This window comes from Salvelinus sp. IW2-2015, linkage group LG20, assembly GCF_002910315.2.
Source record: "Salvelinus sp. IW2-2015 linkage group LG20, ASM291031v2, whole genome shotgun sequence".
Classification (NCBI taxonomy): domain Eukaryota; kingdom Metazoa; phylum Chordata; class Actinopteri; order Salmoniformes; family Salmonidae; genus Salvelinus; species Salvelinus sp. IW2-2015.
Window position 1 is genome coordinate 18,147,573 of NC_036860.1, and position 22,913 is coordinate 18,170,485.

At 42.0% G+C, this 22,913-nt stretch overlaps 1 long non-coding RNA gene across 1 annotated transcript; it reads right to left on the reverse strand.

Moving 5' to 3' along the window:
- Window positions 1-4,683: 4,683 nt before the first annotated feature.
- Window positions 4,684-10,946, reverse strand: LOC139022663 (uncharacterized). Its single transcript, XR_011473732.1, has 2 exons — window positions 10,787-10,946; window positions 4,684-5,073 (listed from the first exon to the last, which is right to left on the reverse strand). It is a non-coding gene; the product is annotated as an uncharacterized lncRNA (long non-coding RNA).
- Window positions 10,947-22,913: the final 11,967 nt, after the last annotated feature.

Sequence of the window (22,913 nt, forward strand, 5' to 3'; positions counted from 1 at the left end):
CTTGGGGACCTTCAACGCTGCAGAAATGTTTTCTTACCCTTCCTCAGATCTGTGCCTCGACACAATCCTTTCGCGGAGCTCTACTGGTCAACTGCCCCGGGTCAACTGTAAGTGCTGTTATTGTGAAGTGGAAACATCTAGGAGCAACAATGGCTCAGCCGCAAAGTGGTAGGCCACACAAGCTCACAGGAAGGGACTGCCAAGTGCTGAAGCATGTAAAAATTGCCTGTCCTCGGTTGCAACACTCACTACAGAGTTCCAAACTGCCTCTGGAAGCAATATCAGCACCAGAACTGTTCGTTGGGAACTTCATGAAATGGGTTTCCATGGACGAGCAGCCGCAAACAAGCCTATGATCACCATGTGTAATGCCAAGCATCGGCTGGAGTGGTGTAAAGCTCGCCGCCATTGGACTGTGGAGCAGTGGAAACGCGTTCTCTGGAGTGATGAATCACACTTTGCCATCTGGCAGTTCGACGGACAAATCTGGGATTGGCGGATGCCAGGAGAACGCTACCTGCCCCCAATGCATAGTGCCAATTGTAAAGTTTGGTGGAGGAGGACTAATGGTATGGGGCTGTTTTTCTTGGTTCAGGCTAGGCACCTAAGTTACAGTGAAGGGAAATCTTAATAATACAGGATACAATGACATTCTAGACGATTCTGTGCTTCCAATGTTGTGTCAACAGTTTGGGGAAGTCCCTTTTCTGTTTCAGCATGACAACGGCCCCATGCACAAAGCGTGAGATTCATACATAAATGGTTTGTTGAGATCAATGTGGAAGAACTTGACTGGCCTGCACAGAGCCCTGACCTGAGCCTCATTGAACCCCTTTGAGATGAATTGGAACGCTGACTGCAAGCCAGGCCTAATCGCCCAACATCAGTACCCAACCTCACTAATACTCGCAGCTGAATGAAAGCAAGTTCCCAAAGCAATGTTCCAACATCTAGTGGAAATCCTTCCCAGAAGAGTGGAGGCTGTTTGAGCAGCAAAGCGGGGACTAACTCCAAATTAATGCCAATTTGATGAGCAGGTGTGCACATACTTTTGGTTAAGTATTTTTTTTCCAAGTGTTTCATCTAGCCAGCCACTCAAAGTCGTGGGGAATAGGCGGTATCCAGATTTTCATACAGTCATAACGTTTCTGTACCATACCGGGGTATACAATACTACCGGAAGTGGACAGAAGTGCATGATATAACCTGCTTCAGTCTGCTTTCCAACAGACACTGGGAGATGAATTCATGTTTCAGCAGGACAATAACCTAAAACACGTCCAAATACAACACGAATACTTTCTGAAGGCTCGGTACTTGTGGAAAACACTGCACACACTCCATACTGGACGTGTACACTAGTACGCGCTACCATGCAGTGAAACACTGCTTCCCATTCATTTTCAATGGAAGGAAAGCAGTGAGAGGCAGTGTGGGCGAGGGACCTTTGGGTGGCTCGAAAGTGGCGTGGGAGGCAGTGAAAAGGTTCAGCATTTCCCAACTTTACGCGAATCACCAGCAGCACCCACTGGGCGATGACCAATCAAATTGAGTGGTTCCCATTACGAAGTTGACTCGATGCAACCCAAGGCTGGAGACTTTCTTCAGCAAAGATGGCTGACAAAAATTCTAGGATGGAGGCAAATTTAAGTAATTATAATGTCATAACAAATCATGCAAAACATTTACAGTTGAGAAGAATATGTTAGGTAAATTTAGAGACCAACGATTATGCATATTTTTTTGACATGAAGTTAATTTACGTAAATTGCTATTTAGTAAGCTAGCTGACTAGGGTGTGGAGGGTGTGGGCTAGGGCCATTCCCCCCAGAAAGGTCCAGGAACTCGCAGGTGCCTTGGTGGAAGAGTGGGGTAACATCTCACAGCAAGAACTGGCAAATCTGGTGCCACTGCAGTACTTAATGCAGCTGGTGGCCACACCAGATACTGACTGTTACTTTTGATTTTGACCCCCCCTTTGTTCAGCAACACATTATTCCATTTCTGTTAGTCACATGTCTGTGGAACTTGTTTAGTTTATGTCTCAGTTGTTGAATCTTGTTATGCTCATACAAATATTTACACATGTTAAGTTTGCTGAAAATAAACGCAGTTGACAGAGGACGTTTTTTTGTTGTTGCTGAGTTTAGTAACCAAAAACGTGTTAAACAAATCAAAATATATTTGAGATTTGAGATTTTTCAAAGTAGCCAGCCTTTGCCTTGATGACAGCTTTGCACTCTTGGCATTCTTTCAACCAGCTTCATGAGGTAGTCACATGGAATGCATTTCAATTAACAGGTGTGCCTTGTTAAAAGTTAATTTGTGGAATTGCATTCTCTCAACGAGCTTCACCTGGAATGCTTTAACAACAGTCTTGAAGGGGTTCACACAAATGCTGAGCACTTGTTGGATGCTTTTCCTTCCATCTGCAACCATCTCAATTGGGTTGAGGTCGAGTGATTGTGGAGGCCAGGTCATCTGATACAGCACTCCATCACTCTCCTTCTTGGTCAAATAGTCCTTGCTGTTGAAAAACAAATTATAGTCCCACGGCCTTGTCTCAGGGTAGTAGGTTGGTGGTTGAAGATATCTCTCTAGTGGTGTGGGAGCTGTGCTTTGACAAAGTGGGTGGGGTTATATCCTGCCTGTTTGGCCTCGCCCTCCTATCTCAGCCTCCAGTACTTATGCTACAATAGTTCATGTGTCGGGGGGCTAGGGTCAGTCTGTTATATCTGGAGTTATTTCTCCTGTCTCATCTGGTGTCCTGTGTGAATTTAAGTATATTCTCCCTCTCTCTCTGAGGACCTGAGCCCTAGGACCATGCCTCAGGACTACCTGGCCTGATGACTCCTTGCTGTCCCCAGTACACCTGGTCATGCTGCTGCTCCAGTTTCAACTATTCTGCCTGCGGCTATGGAACCCTGACCTGTTCACCGGACGTGCTACCTTGTCCCGGACCTGCTGTTTTGGACTCTACCACACCTGCTGTCTCTAACTCTGAATGATAGGCTATGAAAAGCCAACTGACATTTACTCCTGAGGTGCTGACCTGTTGCACCCTCTACAACCACTGTGATTATTATTATCTAACCCTGCTGGTCATCTATGAACGTTTGAACATCTTGGCCATGTACTGTTATAATCTCCACCCGGCACAGCCAGAAGAGGACTGGCCACACCTCAGAGTCTGGTTCTGCTCTAGGTTTCTTCCTAGGTTCTGGCCTTTCTAGTTTTTCCTAACCACCGTGCTTCTACATCTGCATTGCTTGCTGTTTGGGGTTTTAGGCTGGGTTTCTGTAGAGCACTTTTCTTCAGCTGATGTAAAAAGGGCTTTATAAACAAATTTGATTGATTGACTAAGCCCAAACCAGATGGGATGGCATATCGCTGCAGAATGCTGTAGTAGCCATACTGGTTAAGTGTGCCTTGAATTCTAAATAAATGTCACCAGCAAAGCACCCCCACACCACCTCATCCATGCTTCATGGTAGGAACCACATGTGGAGTCCATCCGTTCACATATTCTGCGTCTCACAAAGACACGGCGGTTGGAACCAAAAATCTCCAATTTGGACTCATCAGACCAAAGGACAGATTTCCACCGTGCTAATGTCCATTCTCGTGTACTTGGCCCAAGCAAGTCTCTTATTGGTGTCCTTTAGTAGTGATTTCTTTGCAGAAATTCGACCATGAAGACCTGATTCACACAGTCTCCTCTGAACAGTTGATGTTGAGATGTGTCTGTTACCTGAACTCTGAAGCATTTATTTGGGCTGCAATCTGAGGTGCAGTGAACTCTAATGAACTTAATGAAGACTCTGGGTCTTCCTTTCCTGTGGCGGTCCTCATGAGCCAGTTTCATCATAGAGCTTGATGGTTTTGCGACTGCACTTGAAGAAACTTTCAAAGTTTTTGACATTTTGATTGACTGACCTTCATGTCTAAAAGTAAATGGACTGTCGTTTCCCTTTGCTTATTTGAGCTGTGCTTGCCATAATATGGACTTGGTCTTTTATCAAATAGGGCTATCTTCTGTATACCACCCATACCTTGTCACAACACAACTGTTTGGCTCAAACGCATTGAGGAAAGCAGTTCCACAAATTAACTTTTAACAAGGCACACCTGTTCATTGAAATGCATTCCAGGTGACTACCTCATGAAGCTGGTTGAAAGAATGCCAAGAGTGTGCAAAGCTGTCATCAAGGCAAAGAGTGGCTACTTTGAAGAATCTCAAATATAACATATTTTAATTTGTTTAACACTTTTTTGTCTACTACATGATTCCATGTGTCTTATTTCATAGTTGTGATGTCTTCACTATTATTCTACAATGTAGAAAATAGTACAAATAAAGACAAATCCTGGAATGAGTAGGTATGTCCAAACTTTTGACGGGTACTGTATGTATTACAATTATTAACTTCAACAGTGTTACCAATCCTGGTCCTGGGACATCAATGGTTACACATTGTAATTATGCAATAGAATAGACACATGATTTAACTAACTAAAGGCAGATTTGTAATTCATAAACAGTACACTACACGTCCTATGCATCATGTAAATACTCTAAAACCGGTTAATCTCCATATATAATTTCTTTCATCTGCACTGATCTGAGGACACAGGATAGGTGTAGTATTTCATCAAACGAGAAACTTAATTTCAACCTGTAGAGAATGTGAAACGCTTTATTGAACATGTTCATTATCCAAGTGTTATAAATACATGCATTATAAATACAAGTTCAATCTCTACTTCAATGCACATCTGGTGTGCATTATAAAAATAGAGGAAGAAAGGAGGTGGGGAGAGAGGTATGAGGGAGTATAAAAGACAGAAAGGGAAAGAGGTAAGGACAGAGGAGCAGGGATGACAGCATATGATTATTGAATTACAGTGCTACTAAACTTATTGTCGCAGTTCATCACAATTACATAATAGTGTATCTAGCTGTGTCTCCTAACCAGCCTTGTGCACCCAGTTGGTCCGAAGGTTATCTTAAGAGCGAGTGAGGTGGTGATGACGAGGCTGGGGGTTGGCATCCTCTCTCACATCAAAATATACCTGCAGACGAGAGACAGATGGAGAATACATTAAAAAAAAACACAAGGCTTAATCATGCTTACACTGTCAGTCATCTTAATCATCAGGACGTGAAATGCAAAACTGACCTTGGATCATTAACTCTGGAACTTCTACATCTCTATTTCAATGTAAAGCATTTCTTTAATAATACACTGCTCAAAAAAATAAAGGGAACACTTAAACAACACAATGTAACTCCAAGTCAATCACACTTCTGTGAAATCAAACTGTCCACTTAGGAAGCAACACTGATTGACAATAAATTTCACATGCTGTTGTGCAAATGGAATAGACAACAGGTGGAAATTATAGGCAATTGCAAGACACCCCGAATAAAGGAGTGGTTCTGCAGTGGTGACCACAGACCACTTCTCATTCCTATGCTTCCTGGCTGAGTTTTGGTCACTTTTAATGCTGCGGTGCTCTCACTCTAGTGGTAGCATGAGACGGAGTCTACAACCCACCACAAGTGGCTCAGGTAGTGCAGCTCATCCAGGATGGCACATCAATGCGAGCTGTGCAAGAAGGTTTGCTGTGTCTGTCAGCGTTAGTGTCCAGAGCATGGAGGCGCTACCAGGACAGGCCAGTACATCAGGAGACGTGGAGGAGGCCGTAGGAGGCACAACCCAGCTGCAGGACCTACCTCCGCTTTGTGCAAGGAGGAGCACTGCCAGAGCCCTGCAAAATGACCTCCAGCAGGCCACAAATATGCATGTGTCTGCTCAAACGGTCAGAAACAGACTCCATGAGGGTTGTATGAGGCCCGACGTCCACAGGTGGGGCGTTGTGCTTACAGCCCAACACCGTGCAGGACGTTTTGGCATTTGCCAGAGAAACACCAAAGATTGGCAAATTCGCCACTGGCGCCCTGTGCTCTTCACAGATGAAAGCAGGTTCACACTGAGCACAGTTGACAGACGTGACAGGTCTGGAGATGCCGTGGAGAACGTTTCTGCTGCCTGCAACATCCTCCAGCATGACCGGTTGGCGGTGGCGTCGTCATGTTGTGGGTGGCATTTCTTTGTGGGGCCGCACAGCCCTCCATGTTGCTCGGCCAGAGGTAGCCTGACTGCCCATTAGTACTGAGATTGAGATCCTCAGACCCCTTGTGAGACCACTATGCTGGTGCAGTTGGCCCTGGGTTCCTCCTAATGCAAGACAATGCTAGACCTCATGAAGCTGGGATGTGTCAGCAGTTCCTGCAAGAGGAAGGTATTGATGCTATTGGACGGCCCGCCCGTTCCCCAGACCTGAATCCAATTGAGCAACATCTCGGGACATCATGTCTCGCTCCATCCACCAACGCCACGTTGCACCACAGACTGTCCAGGAGTTGGCGGATGCTTTAGTCCAGGTCTGGGAGGAGATCCCTCAGGAGACCATCCGCCACCTCATCAGGAGCATGCCCAGGCTGTTGTTAGGAGGTCCTACAGGCACTGGAGGCACAACACACTACTGAGCCTCATTTTGACTTGTTTTAAGGACATTACATCAAAGTTGGATCAGCCTGTAGTGTGGTTTTCCACTTTAATTTTGAGTGTGACTCCAAATCCAGACCTCCATGGGTTGATATATTTGATTTCCATTGATAATTTTTGTGTGATTTTGTTGTCAGCACATTCAACTATGTAAAGAAAAAAGTATTTAATAAGAATATTTCATTCATTCAGATTTTTTTGAGCAGTGTATATAATGGACAATCGAGCTAGGGGGTACAATATCACATTACAATTACACAAGGACCTTAAGGGACATACATACACTTACAATTCTAACAGCTTTTTTGTTAGTAGAGTATTTAACTGTCTTAAAATACAGTTCAATTTCTTTTTGTAGGGTAAGAAAATGTGTTTTTTTGTTAGTCAATTTACATTTGTGTATATGAAATTTGGCCAAAAGAATAATGAAATGAATTACATAAAAATGTTCAGCTTATTTTTATCGTATGTAAAGAATCCAAGCAGTACATCTCTCCACAATAGTGTAAAATCTTAATAAATGTGTTCAATTATAAATCTACTGATGTCTTGCCACAGTTTTCTTACATGTATACAATGCCAAAAAAGATGCAACACTGTTTCTGGGTGGTCATTACAAAAGGAGCAATTTGAGTTGATGTTTTCCTTAAACGTCTTCATATAGTGGTTGGCAGGATAATATTTATGAATAATTTTAAAGGAAACTTCCTTAATTTTGTTAACAAGTAGGTATGTTTGTGGCAACATCCAAACTTTTTTCCAACAGATATTATCAATAAATCCATTCCAATAAGGCATGACATAAGGTATAGATACAACATCCTGCTGAAACAAGGTTCGTATCGCTCTGTTGTTGAATGGACCAAAAGAGAAACAAATCTTTCCTACTGATGAGGCAACAGGGTCAATAGAAGGTAGGTTCTGAGGGTCAGGTCTTGACACGTTCCTGAATAACAGAGCAACACCTGAGGGAATGGCGTCTAAAACAATTGCAAAATCTTTAGTTGTTACAGGGACCTTGTAAAGTGATAGGAATTCCTTATAACTGACTAAAAGACCCTCTGCATTTACCAGTTGGCTCACTAATAGGATATTATTCTAAAAACATTCTAAAAACAAAGAAGTATTTTTATACAATATATCCCGATTATTCCATATATAATATCTGTGTGGATAACAATTATGTTTATAAATTAAGGACCATGACAAGAAAACCTGCCGATGAAAAGCAGAAAGTTTCACTGGAATTTTGTCAATATTATAATTGCAAAACAACATGAAGTTAAGGCCACCAAAAGTAGAGAAGACATGATGAGGAATAAAATTCAAGAAGAAGTGGGTCTTCTTAGGAATTGTTTTATCCAATTGATCTTAAAAGTATTATTTAAAGTAGTAAAGTCCAGAAAATTCAGTCCACCATTCTCATAAGTGTTCATTACAACAGTTTTCCTAATGTAATGGATACGGTTTCTCCAAAGAAAGTTGAAAAGCATCTGGTCTATCTCCTTGCTTATTTTATTGTCAAGATATAAAGATAGAGCGCCATATGTTAGTCTAGAGATGCCTTCGGCCTTGGTTATTAGGACTCTACCTTTTAAAGATAAGTACCTCTGTAGCCATTGATTTAGCTTCTTCTGAGTATTTTTAATAAGAGGGTTCAAATTTAGTACGCCTCTAGACTTCTGATCCTTTGTAATGGTTATGCCTAAATATGTAAGTTCTTCTTTTACTGGAATACCATAATATGAAGGTGTCACACAATCTTTGACAGCTATGAGTTCACATTTATTAATGTTAAGGTATAGACCAGACGCTTTGGGAAAGGATTGTATCACATTTTTCGCTATGGGAATTTGGTTAGCGTCTTTCAGAAAAAGTGTAGTATCATCAGCCAGCTGGCTTATAATAATTTCTTTACCAGCTATGGAAATACCTTGTACAGGACTATTTTTTAAAATAATTTTTCATATGTTGCCCTACCGGAGTTACACAGTAATAGCGTCACTGCTATTAGCTTCACGACATACATAATACATACATACTATGGAACGCCGTTTGGGTCTTTGCGTGTCAAAAAGATACAGTAGCACTGTCAAAGCTGTACAAAAATGTCTGCAAACACCGGCCACGAACGATGTGTTTACAATACCGCGTTGTTAATAGAGCATCATTTGTTTGACCGCAACTTCTGGGGTAGCTAGCTTTAGCTTGGTACCTAGCTAGCGCCAATACAACCAGCCTGAAAACAATGACCAGTAGATACTGCAGACATTTTCATTATTCTTAGTAATGATTTGGGAATCCTTGTAAGTAAGTATGAGCTAGGTTGCCACTTGTTGTTCACCTATTGAAATTGAACTGATATTGAATTGAAAAAATAGCTATCCAGCTACTTAACCCTGTTGCCCAAAGCTAACGTTATAAGCAGCCAGCTAGCTTCATCTGGCTAGTGATGCTCGACCGGACCGGGTTATATGCTGTGAAGCTAGCCACAATAAGGATTAGGCACAATAGTGGAATTTGCAGTTTGCCTTCAAAATAAATGTATGTCATTGACAGTGATGCAAATGCATACAACTAGTAGAATTATGCCATACTTTTATTTTGAAGGCTAATCGCAAAGTCCACTATTGTGGCTGATCCTTATTGTGGCTAGCTTCACATAGATGGGTTCGACCACCATTAATCAAATAAGTACTGTTTTATAAATGAGGGTTATTTTAGATGACACCAGGCTTTATAGTTATCTAGCTAACTATAGCTACTGAAACAGATGTCGTTTTGCTATGTGTTTGGGGAAGAACATTGTTTGCATCCATGAGCTAGCTTTTTTTTATGACCAGTACTGTAGGTGTGCAATACAACTCTACCAGCATCATAGCATACGTATCGATGAATGGTTGTGACATATGAAATACGAGTGATAGTGTAATCAATGTATAATAACTACTTAAATTAATGACCGCATTAAATTATGTGACGTGTAGTCATATTCAGGTCCTAAGTCAAATAAAATAACAAAATAACTTTTTGGGGTCAGTGTGGCGTGTGTAACATTTATTTAACTAGGCAAGAAGCTGGAAAGACTTAGTTTTACATTTCTTTGTACATATCCATAAAAATGATGCCAGCTGATTCATGATTTGAGTGGTGAGAGCAGTCTATCTCATCCCGTCTCCTTACTATGGAACAGCTGGAGATCAAATTACAATGTTGCAAATGTCGGAGCGACCGATAAGGGTTATACTAGTGATGCCCCGATATGACATTTTTGGCCCGATATCTGATATTTTCAGCGTTTTCGCTGTTTTTTGTAGAACCAACCTGCAACTAGAAACGGACATTTCAAAGATACTTTCTTCATTCTAGATTTGTTGCAAAAAGTATCGCCAAGAACAGGTTAGTTAAAATCTATGCTGGTGGTTTGTATGGGGCATTCATTTAAACGCCAGTAATTGACACGAACAATCTTTGGTTATATCACATTCTGGCATACAATCTGTAGCTATACACACCAGCATACTCCCTTGACATTTCGGGAGGGGCAGAGAAGCTTGGCACATGGTGCTAATATTAAAGTAATACTAAAATTAGCTATTTAGCATGATACATAAACCATAGTGCAAAGTCACTAACGTTACTTTATTATGATCTGGTATATGACATTTCGCCACCCCTCGAGACAAGCTAGATAATGTTGCGTCACCGACAGCTCATCAGCGACCTGGCTGCGTTTTTCGGAGACTCCTTTGCTGTGACATGGTCTTTAAAATTGACATTAGCGTGCAAGTTAACTAGCCTAGAAAAGCATATAAAAGCACGCTAAACAGCACCGTTTGACAGCTAAATGCCTAGCCCAATGGTCACACCGTGTTGCACACAACCAAAAACAAAGTGGTGTAACCAAACAGGTGCCAAAGGCAGAACGTGTGTTGTATGAAAACTAGGAGCTGGCTAGTATCGTTAACCAATGTAGCTGGCTAGCTAGCAAGAGTGGTGGTGACCCATCAAACACACCAGCTACTAGGGGGAGACGACTACAATTGCTTCTAGCACGAGATTACGAAGTGGACTGTTCAAAAGGCAGACACATGTCAACATGTAGGTACTATACGGCATATTTTGCAGAAGCCGTGCAACATAATGCAAATACTTAAAAATATTTACATGTTGGTTTATTTTGAAAATAAAAAACTATCAGGTTAGCTACTCACTCAAAAAGAATCAACTGATACAACCGTGACTCAGTAGACTCCACGATTTCCTCATTCGCTGTGACGCCTCCTTTCTACCAATCTTCTTCTTTTTCTTCTTCTTTAAGATTTGGTTGGCGGATCGCATCCAACTTTCAGGTGCATACAGCTCTGCCTACTGTACTCGTGTGTGAGGCCATTCACGCATACCCACATTAAATTGTTGATACGGTAATACACATTTGGGGGAAAAGGAAAATTGCCTTCCCAACTATTAGCCCTCTATAAAAAAAAAATCACCACCCCATTCCACAATTTAATCCTATCTAATCTTACTCAAGAACAATGGTCTGAGAGGACAAAACAATACCACTCTACTGTTCCGCAGTAAATCCTCACAATCCCAAGTATTTCTCAGCCGCCACAAGTTTTATTTTCTGTGACTTCCGATCAATTTCTGCAGTACAATTGACAACCATGGCTATTAATGCTAAAATGCCTTCCTTACTGAAGCACATATTCGTCCAAGAACTCTCTCTTGGTCTCTACCTACTCACAAGAATCCTCTCAGTATCACTCACCTTCGACCAATCTGCAAAAGTAATGTTTCTTTTGGAAGGTGGACCTCTAGAAAGAGCCCAGAGTTCGAGACTTGGAATTCTAAGTTGGATGACCGTTCAAAAAGTTTTTTCCCAGTCGGAGCTCGGGGTTACTCTGCCCAAAATCTGCCCACATTAAGCAGATCATCATTAATGTGTAAGTGAGGAGTTTTTGGGTGGCAATGGGCTTGTTTGACATTGCAGCCGACAGTGTAGGCGACTGCTGACTGACTGATCTTGTATCATAAATAACAACTCATTATTGTTTGTAGATTAGTCAGTCACAATTTACCTATGATATATCACGGTTTTGATGCTCTCGGACATGTCCATTGAGAGAGTGTCGAATTGGTCAAGATAAAAATGAACTGCTATTTTGATATGTAATGCTTATTTGATCTAATAAGAAGTTTCGTAATGCTTAGGTTGTTACTGATATATGTGTGATGCACATGACATCCTGGCAACTTTCAGAAAAAACAGTTTATATCAGAGTTGTCGCTGTTGAATTTCGAGATGGCCCATGCATATTCATGAGGCTAGCAAAGGATCTGACTTTCCATTGAATACAGGCAATTGACACCCCTTATCGAATATTTTTTTTTAAGTATTCAAAGATAGAGATGTATCTAAAGAGAGGAATAGGCTGGCGCTTGACAGCCCTCCATTCCACTCTGTGGACAACAAATCCCATTGTTAGAGCGAAGACACAGGGCTCGTTTGAGTGGTAAGGTGAAAGCAAATGACTGTAAACAAAAGTCTAAGAGTGAAGTCGGGGGAGGTGCATCTGCGACAGCCGAACATCGGGCACTGACGTGGTTTTCCAAAAGCAAAGCTCATGGGAACATCGCAGGGTTGCCATTGTTTATAAAAGTTGTTCTTTATAATGTCGAAATAAACATCTCCAACCCCGATATCACTCACTCACAAACTGAAAATATATGTGTGTACATTTTACAATCAATTGGTGAGAGAGCTTCAAATATCACATTAATTTGTACATATCCACCACAGGAGGCTGCTGAGGGGAGGACGGCTCATAATAATGGTTGGAATGGAGCTAATGGAATAGCATCAAACACCTGGAAACCATGTGTTTGATGTATTTGATACCATTCCACACATTTAGCTCCAGCCACTACCAGGATACCCGTCCTCCCCAATTAAGGTGCCACCAACCTCCTGTGATATCCACTGTCTACATGAATTGCGGAAAAGTTGGTTCCTGTTTCAGTCAGGTCTTTGGTCACGTTCGCGCGGATCAAACAAAAACACCCTAGTGATTGGTTGACAGTAGAGCCCCCAACAATGTAGGCAGGATGAAGCTGGTGAAGAGCAACTGCAGAAAGTTGCAGTTGACTGCAGTCAAAACTTCAGGACCTTTGATCACATGATTTTTGTTCATGCATTCCACATGTCGGACAATTTTTATCCCCATAATGCAACACAAAAATTATCCGTGTGAACGTTTCCACAAGCATCTCGTCATTATTTCCAGTATCTATGGCCAGAGAGGAAGAGGTGACGTGAGAGGGTTTACTCCAATGATTTATATATATACTAGACGACTAACTGTTATGAAGCCACTACACCTCCATCTTGGCCCTCCCCACCGTTGTAAAAATATATTTTGGAAGCTATAGAAATGCATTTAGTAATGTCTACATTTGTTTTTGCCACGTGTATTTTATTAAAGCATATAACATACTTTATTAGGCTATTTTATGTGAGCTAAACATTAAAAAAATACACTACCGTTCAAAAGTTTGGGGTCACTTAGAAATGTCCTATGAAATGAATTGCAAAATTAATCGGAAATTTAGTCAAGACATTGACAAGGTTATAAATAATGATTTTTAATTGAAATAATAATTGTGTCCTTCAAACTTTGCTTTTGTCATAGAATGCTCCATTTGCAGCAATTAAAGCCTTGCAGACCTTTGGCATTCTAGTTGTCAATTTGTTGAGGTAATCTGAAGATATTTCACCCCATGCATCCTGAAGCACCTCCCATAAATTGGATTGGCTTGATGGGCACTTCTTACGTACGGTATGGTTGAGATCCGGTGACTGGCCACTCCATTATAGACAGAATACCAGCTGACTGCTTCTTCCCTAAATAGTTATTGCATAGTTTGGAGGTGTGCTTTGGGTCATTGTCCTGTTGTAGGAGGAAATTGGCTCCAATTAAGCGCTGTCCGCATGGCGTTGAAAAATGGAGTGATAGCCTTCCTTCTTCAAGATCCTTTTTACCCTGTACAAATCTCCCATTTAACACCATCAAAGCATTTCTGAGTATTTCTGTAAATTGATGTGGCTCTCTGCAAAATCACAGAATGTTTTGGAGGCAAAACATTACTGAACATAACGCGCCAATGTAAACTAAGGTTTTTGGAAATAAATATGAACTTTATTGAACAAAACATACATGTATTGTGTAACATGAAGTCCTATGAGTGTTATCTGATGAAGATCATCAAAGGTTAGTGATTCATTTTATCTCTAGTTCTGCTTTTTGTGACTCCTCTCTTTGGCTGGAAAAATGGCTGTGTTTTTCTGTGACTAGGTACTGACCTAACATAATCGTTTGGTGTGCTTTCGTCGTAGAGCCTTTTTGAAATCGGACACTGTGGCTGGATGGTGTAAAATACTTGTATGTTTAAAGAAATTTTAATTATGAGATTTCTGTTGTTTGAATTTGGCGCCCTGCACTTTCACTGGCTGTTGTCAAGTTGATCCCGTTAACGGGATCTCAGCCATAAGAAGTTTTAAGTACTAAAGTTACTGTCCCCACTACAACAAATAAATACTTAAATATCCCTACATATAATTTAGTCCTTTGTCCTATTTCATTTAATTGAAATACTGTATAATTTAATTCATTCCTATGGAGGACTGCTTCTTCTGAGGAGTGCCAATGTGACCGACCAGTGGCTTCAAAACCTCTCACAGGCCAAAACATAGCATTAGCAATCCAGGGTTTATATACATGATTGGTTTACTCCCCCCAAAATCTGTCCACGAAAATAAGACCAGGAAGTGAGGAATTTTTGAATGGAGGTCAATGAGAGATAATTTGTTACGTGAGACTTATTTCATCGAATATACGTTTTGCAATGGCTACAGTAGGTTGTTTCGAAAGTACAGATATAAGTAGACACGTGGCATTTTGGCAACTTTGAAAAAAATCACTTTATATTGGAGTTGTGCCTGTTTTTCCACACTTGTATCTACCCTCTCATTGGCTAGAATGGTCCCACCTGATCTCGCCTCCTCCCGCCTGCCTTCCATCTTTGAGGACTATCTTGTCAATTTAATAGATAATCTTTGGTAAAGCCTATATTTTGACCAATGGTCTGAGAGGATCCATACGTTTTAATAACAATAATAATAATAAATTATATTTTTAATACATTTTTCATAGAATCTCAAAGCTCTTCAAAAGCAAAAAACAAACAAGCGATATATCATGACAGGTTAACCAATAGAGGCCAGGTCTTTGAAAGCTGCATCCTCCTAAGATGGAGATGGTTAGTTCATGGCTTGAGTGAAGGGACCCTGACAAAGTTCTTGGTCTGTAATCCATACCAATAACACCCACAGCAGGGTCGATAGAAACCAGAAGCTTAGGGAAAAGCATAGAGGAAGGGGGGAAGCCTGAAAACCAGATGCTTCCAGTTTCTATAGATACCAGGAGTTTATTTTATACCTGCTACAGCTACATTAGGTAATGGTGCTTCAAGACAACTGGGAACTCAGAAAAAACAAGGTCAAATCATTAAGTCAGTGATCGTCAAGTCAGGAAGTCTGACTTGGATGACCACTCAAAGCGATTTTTCCAAGTCAGAGCTAGTTTTTTTCCCAGTTCCCAGTTGTCTTGAAGTTGGAAGTCATAGATTTCCGAGTTCCGAGTTGTTATGAACGTAGCATTAGACTGGATTATAGGCGCAGCCAATGATATCTTACAACAGGTAAACAAGGCTTTGAAGCAACGTGAATGGCGCGCACAAACCCAGATCAAAGCCAATCAAGCCAGATCGGTGCATCTAGAATGTTGCTGGTCACAACGTGGCATCAGAGGCGGCAAGTGCCATGGTAGTGAAATGGGGGGCCAATAGAAAATCACAGCGCAGCACAAACTGATCACATGCTATGGCACGTCATGGGGAGCTTTGTTAAAGCGGTCGTTACTTCATTTGAATCTATTGCATCTAATCCAATTCTTACTCCAGCTGATAGAGTATAATCTTCATATTGGTCGTCATAAAGACCCCATTTGGATGTTCTAATGTCATTCAATGTCGTCATTGAGATCCAGTGAATAAGATAAAACAAAAGAGGAACATCAGAGAGAGAGACTGAATATGACAACAAGTCAATCATTAATATGAGGCAAAACACACACACACAATCATGTCATATGACTTTGTCACCTGTATGTGATGGACTTTACATTCTGATTTGTATTTAAATAAATCAAACAGACAAGCTGCAAAAGTAGTACGTAAAGAGGTGTGTTCTTCTGTCAAGTCAAGTCTAGTCAAGACACATGAACATGTGTGTGTGCCAACAGTCAAAGACTGACACATTGTCACTCCCTATGTTTACAGCACTGAGCATGGTAGTTAAGGCCTGGCGCTATTTTTGTTCTTGTGGCCTTCGCCTCTAATCGCCTGCTCTGACCTCAAAAGCTCAAAAGCGTACTAGTCAACAGTCATACAACCCTTCACCTCACTTCTAAGTATACTACCAGCCTAGGACCTTTGACCCTCTCTCACAGCTTGGCTAATCACAACTCTCCTCCTTCCCTTAACCCACTTTTTAATGCGAATTAAGCTCAAATTTGCGCAATAGGCCTAAATTCCATTTAATGAGATAAAGAGATAGACGTCTTTCTGTTTCATTGTTTCAGCCAGGGGTAAAAGTAATTTTACTGAGAATGTAAATTGAGAGCTATTTATCTTCATTGGGTGTTAAAAGTGAGGTGTCCAATGGAAAGATCACTCTGACCAAACCTGTTTTTGAATGAAGCAATGAGGCAGCCTTTCACTCAGTATTTGAGACAAAGTGAACAGTCCATATACATTCTTAGTGTCTCAGAAATCATAGATACATTAGATTTAGATTGCTTTGTAGAAGGACTAGACTAGAAGGTTCTTTGTGTTTGTCCTCTCAGATGAATGGGTGAAGATGGTGCTACAGCTCCATCTAGAGGTGAGATGGGTGATACAAGAAAGGTTCTCAGATGAATAACCTCACCCCAAGGAAGGTTCTTAGATAATAACATCACCAGTGGAGGCTGGTGGGAGGAGCTAAAAGAGAATGGGCTCATTAACATGGATGTATTGGAATAAATGGAATGGTATCAAACACATCAAACATATGGAATCAAGATGGTGCAGACAGAGAGGGTCGCCTCGTTTCTAGTCCTTTAAAAAACGATGAGTATTTTGTTTTTTTATGTATTATGTCTTACATTGTTAGCCCTGAAAATCTTAAGTGTTATTATGTACAGAACTATTGGATATCAGAGCGACGTCAACTTACCAGCACTAGAACCAGGAATACAACTTTCCCGAAGCGGATCCTTTGTTCGAACCACCCAAGGCATTCGAACTGTTTCCAGAGGCTGACCCAAAACAACGTCTTCGCAGGAGAGATAGACGGAGCGGCCTTCTGGTCAGACTTTGAAGGCGTGCACACCACCGACCATTTCCGAGTATTTTACTCACTAATGCCTAGTCTCTAGATAACAAGGTAGACAAAATTAGGGCTAGGGTTGCTTTCCAGAGAGACATCCGGGATTGTAACATACTCTTTTTTAACGGAAACATGGTTTTCTGGGGACATGTTGTTGGAGTCAATACAGCCACTGGGAAACTTTGTGCGTCGCGCCGACAGGAATAAATATCTCTCAGAGAAGAAGGGCGGGTTGTATGTTTCATGATTAACGACTCATGATGTAATTGTAACAACATACAGGAAGTCAAGTCCTTCTGTTCACCAGACCTAGAATTCCTTACAATCAAATGTCGTCCGTATTATCTCCCAAGAGAATTCTCATTGGTTATTGTCACTGCGGTGTATATCCCCCCCAAGCCGACACCACGACAACCCTCAAGGAACTCAACTGGACTCTATGCAAACTGGAAACCATATATCCGGAGGCTGCATTTATTGTAGCTGGGGATTTTAACAAAGCAAATTTGAGAACAAGGCTACCTAAATTCTATCAGCATATCAATTGTAGTACCCAGGCTGGCAAAACACTGGATCACTGCTACTCTAACTTCCGCGATGCATACAAGGCCCTCCCCTGCCCTTCTTTCTACCCTCCTATAGGCAGAAACTCAAACAGGATGTACCCGTGACTAGGACCTTTCAACGCTGGTCTGACCAATCGGAATTCACGCTTCAAGATTGTTTTGATCATGCGGACTGGGACATGTTCTGGGTAGTCTCAGAGAATAATATAGATTTATACGCTGATTCAGCTAGTGAGTTTATAAGGAAGTGCATAGGAGATGTTCCCACTGTGACTATTGAAATCTACCCTAACCAGAAACCGTGGATAGATGGCGGAATTCGCGCAAAACCGAACCACCGCATTTAACCATGGAAAGATGACCGGGAATTGACCGAATACAAACAGTGTAGTTATTCCCTCCGCAAGGCAATCAAACAAGTGAAAGGGTCAGTATAGGGACAAAGTGGAGTCGCAATTCAACGGCTCAGACACGAGACGAATGTGGCATTGTCTCAGGCAATCACGGACTACAAAAAGAAAACCAGCCACGTCACGAACACCGACGTCTTGCTTCCAGACAAACTAATCACCTTCTTTGCCTGCTTTGAGGATAATACCATGCCACCGATGCGGCACGCTACCAAGGACTGCGCCCCCCCCCCCCCCCCCCCCCCCCCCCCCCCCCCCCCCCCCCCCCCCCCCCCCCCTTCTCCGTGGCCGACATAAGACATTTAAACGTGTTAACCCTTGCAAGGCTGCCGGCCCAGACGGCCTCCCTAGTGACATCCTCAGAGCATGCGCAGACCAGCTGACTGGTGTGTTTACAGACATATTCAATCTCTCCATATCCCAGTCTGCTGTCCCCACATCCCAGTCTGCTGTCCCCACATCAAGTTGGCCACAATTGTTCCTGTACCCAAGAAGTCAAAGGTAGAGACTAATCAAGGATCATATCACCTCCACCTTACCTGTCACCCTAGACCCACTTCAATTTGCTTACCCCCCTAATAGATCCACAGACGATGCAATCGCCATCACACTGCACACTGCCCTATCCCATCTGGACAAGAGGAATACCTACTGTATGTAAGAATACTACTCATTGACTACAGCTCAGCATTCAACACCATAGTACCCTCCAAGCTCATCATTAAGCTTGAGGCCCTGGGTCTCAACCCTGCCCTCTGCGATTGGTCCTGGACTTCCTGACGGGCCACCCCCAGGTGGTGAACATCTCCTCTTCGCTGATCCTCAACACTGGGGCCCCACAAGGGTGTGTTCTCAGCCCCCTCCTGTACTCCCTGTTCACCCATGACTGTGTGGCCATGCACGCCTCCAACTCGATCATCAAGTTTGCAGACGACACAACAGTAGTAGGCTTCATCACCACCAACGACAAAACAGCCTGTAGGGATGAGGTGAGGGCACTCGGAGTGTGGTGTCAGGAAAATAACCTCTCACTCAACGTCAACAAAACAAAGAAGATGATCGTGGACTTCAGGAAACAGCAGAGGGAGCACACCCCTATCCACATCGACTGGACAGCAGTGAAGAAGGTGAAAAGTTTCAAGTTCCTCGGCATACACATCACGAACAAACTGAAATGGTTCACCCACACAGACAGTATGGTTAAGAAGGCGCAACAGCGCCTCTTCAACCTCAGCAGGCTGAAGAAATTTGGCTTGTCACCTAAAACCCCCACAAACCTTTACAGATGCACAATTGAGAGCATCCTATCGGGCTGTATCTCCGCTTGATACGGCAACTGCACCACCCATACCCTCTCCAGAGGGTGGTTCGGTCTGCACAACGCATCACTGGGGGCAAACTACCTGCACTCCAGGACACCTACAGCACACGATATCACAGGAAGGCCAAAAAGATCATCAAGGACAACAACCACCCGAGCCACTGCCTGTTCAAGGCGAGGTCAGTGCAGGTGCATCAGAGCTGGAACCGTGAGACTGAAAAATAGCTTGTATCTCAAGGCCATCAGACTGTTAAACAGCCATCACTAGCTCAGAGAGGCTGCTGCCTACATACAGACTTGAAATCACTGGCCACTCTAACAAATGGATCACTAATCACTTCATTAATGCCACTTTAATAATGATGTTTACATATCTTACTCATCCCAGATGAATATATTGTATTTTATACCATCCATTGCATCTCGTCTATGCCGGTCGGTCATGGCCCATCTATATATTTAAATGTACATATTCTTATTCCATCCCTTTACTTAGATTTGTGTGTATTAGCTAGTTGTTGTGGAATTGTTAGATTACTTGTTAGATATTGCGGCACTGTTGGAACTAGAAGCACAAGCTGTTCACTATACGCGCATTAACTTCTGCTAACCCATGTGATTTGATTTGAATCCCCATGTTTGACTCCATTTCAATGAGCCGTCCTCCCACCAGCCTCCACTGAACCTCACCCCAGCCAGTTCATCCATCAGATGATGAATAATAGAGCCTGTGTACACAAGCATTTCAGTCAGAGTAACTGCTGATCTAGGATCAGTTTTGCCTTTTAAATCATAATGAATAAATGACAGGGCTGGACACATTTTGTGTTGAAAAAATTAGAAGTTTTATTATGCTATTCTACACATTTTGTCATGAGGCTAAGAGAAAATGTTGTTATTTTAGGGCTAATTTCAATTTTTTGGTTGGGGGCCTCCTGGACGTTGGGGGCCCAGGGGCTTTTGCCCTGCATGCCCATTCGGTAATCCGGCACTGAGACGCTATGTGAATATGGACCCTGAATATGCCAATCATGTTATCGTTATGCCACTATTCACCAGCTAAGAGAGTGTTTATGTCACGTCTACTCCTGCTCCTCCCCTCTGGCGTTCGACGTTCGACGCCACCGGTATACTAACCACCGTTCCTGGGATCCATCATTATGCACACCTGGCATCCATCATTACGCACACCTGCAGAACATCATGAAACTCACCTGGACTCCATTACCGTCCTAATTACCTCCCGTATATCTGTCACTCCCTTGGGTTCCTTCCTCTGTCAGTATTGTTCATGCATAAACGCCACTGTTATGTTGCCTCGTTTCATGTTTTATTAAACGTTGCACCTGTTTCTCGACTCACAGCGTCTCCGTTAGTTTCAATGAAGAGTGTGTGGGCTAGGCCCCTTTTTTCTCAATATCTGCCTGAATGACATGCCCAAAGTAAACTGCCTGTTGCTCAGGCCCTGAAGCCAGGTTATGCATATAATTGGTACCATTGGAAAGAAAACACTTTGAAGTTTGTAGAAATGTTAAAATAATGTAGGAGAATATAACACAAAAGATATGGTAGGAGAAAAACCAACGAGAACTTCTTTTTTTGAGAGACCAAGCTCTTACAATGGCAAGTATAAGGGTATACTCAATTCTAGCTCCCAGGATGCAATTCCCATAGCTTCCACAGGGTGTCAGCAGTCAATGTTCAAGGTTTCAGGCTTGTAACTTCCAAAACGAATAAGAAATATCAGTTTTAGTACAGGGACAGAGTCTTGGAAATTCGTGTTTGCGCGCTCCATGAAGACAAGACGCACCTGCTAAAATTGGTTTCCTATTGAACATACTTCTTTCTGTAAGAAATATTATAGTTTGATTACATTTTAGGGTATCTGAGGAGTAAATAGACACGTATTTTGACTTGTTGAAACAAAGTTTAGGGGTAGATTTATGGTTTCCTTTCTCTGCATGTTGAACGAGTGGATTACTTAAATTGATGGCGCCAACTAAACAGACTTTGTGGGATAAAGGATTTTATCTAACAAAATGTCATGGTTCATGGTGCAGCCTACAAGGACTGAACACTCCTCCTTAATTAAGCAGAAGAGGCTTCTGGAAGGAGATGTGGTTTTGAAGACATGATGACAACGCCTGGCAAACACTGAAAGATTGGGCCAGCCATCTGGGAAGTGTTGAGCCCATTTACCTGTATTTTATTAACATCCATTGTTTGAAAAATTTAACAAGGGCTATGCTTTGTGACTGAAGTATCTGTGACTTTAATTATATATTTTTTAAATATTGTTTTACAGGGGTGGATCACCTTAATATTGCGGAAAGATTGTTGCTTCCATCAATGTAATTGTCTGCATCATTTCCAATCCCCAATATATTTTGGGGGTAAATATATATATCCCTATACATACACGTACATACATATACAGTTGAAGTTTAAGTTTACATACACTTAGGTCGGAGTCATTAAAACTCATTTTTCAAACACTCCACAAATTTCTTGTTAACAAACTATAGTTTTGGCAAGTCGGTTAGGACATCTACTTTGTGCATGACACAAGTCATTTTCCCAACAATTGTTTACAGACAGATTATTTCACTTATAATTCACTGTATCACAATTCCAGTGGGTCAGAAGTTTACATACACTAAGTTGACTGTGCCTTTAAACAGCTTGCAAAATTCCTGAAAATTATGTCATGGCTTTAGAAGCTTCTGATAGGCTAATTGACATCATTTGAGCCAATTGGAGGTGTACCTGTGGATGTATTTCAAGGCCTACCTTCAAATATGCCAATTATGTGATTATCCGACCGCATTCTGTCCCCTACCAACACTTTTTAACCTTTTGGTGCCAGAGAGAATGGCATAAGAAAGTAGTCAAGACGACTAGCTTGATTAAGCCTCCGCCATGTTTATCTCACTGGGTCAGGGTATTTAAGCCTCCATATATCCACTAATTCCAATATATCCATGACATTCATGATTTCCTTAAGTGCCTGAGGGTGATAGTTTGTAGTGTGATTTCCTTTTCGGTCCATAGAGGTAATTAAGACCGTATTATAATCTCTCACCATAATAACAGAGACTAGTGTTGCTTTTAGAGTTGTTAAATTACATTTACATTTACATTTAAGTCATTTAGCAGACGCTCTTATCCAGAGCGACTTACAAATTGGTGCATTCACCTTATGATATCCAGTGGAACAACCACTTTACAATAGTGCATCTAACTYTTWTRRGGGGGGGGGTTAGAAGGATTACTTTATCCTATCCTAGGTATTCCTTAAAGAGGTGGGGTTTCAGGTGTCTCCGGAAGGTGGTGATTGACTCCGCTGACCTGGCGTCGTGAGGGAGTTTGTTCCACCATTGGGGTGCCAGAGCAGCGAACAGTTTTGACTGGGCTGAGCGGGAACTGTACTTCCTCAGAGGTAGGGAGGCGAGCAGGCCAGAGGTGGATGAACGCAGTGCCCTTGTTTGGGTGTAGGGCCTATAAATTCTTATATATATTTTCAAAGAAGCTTGGATCATCATTATTTGGACT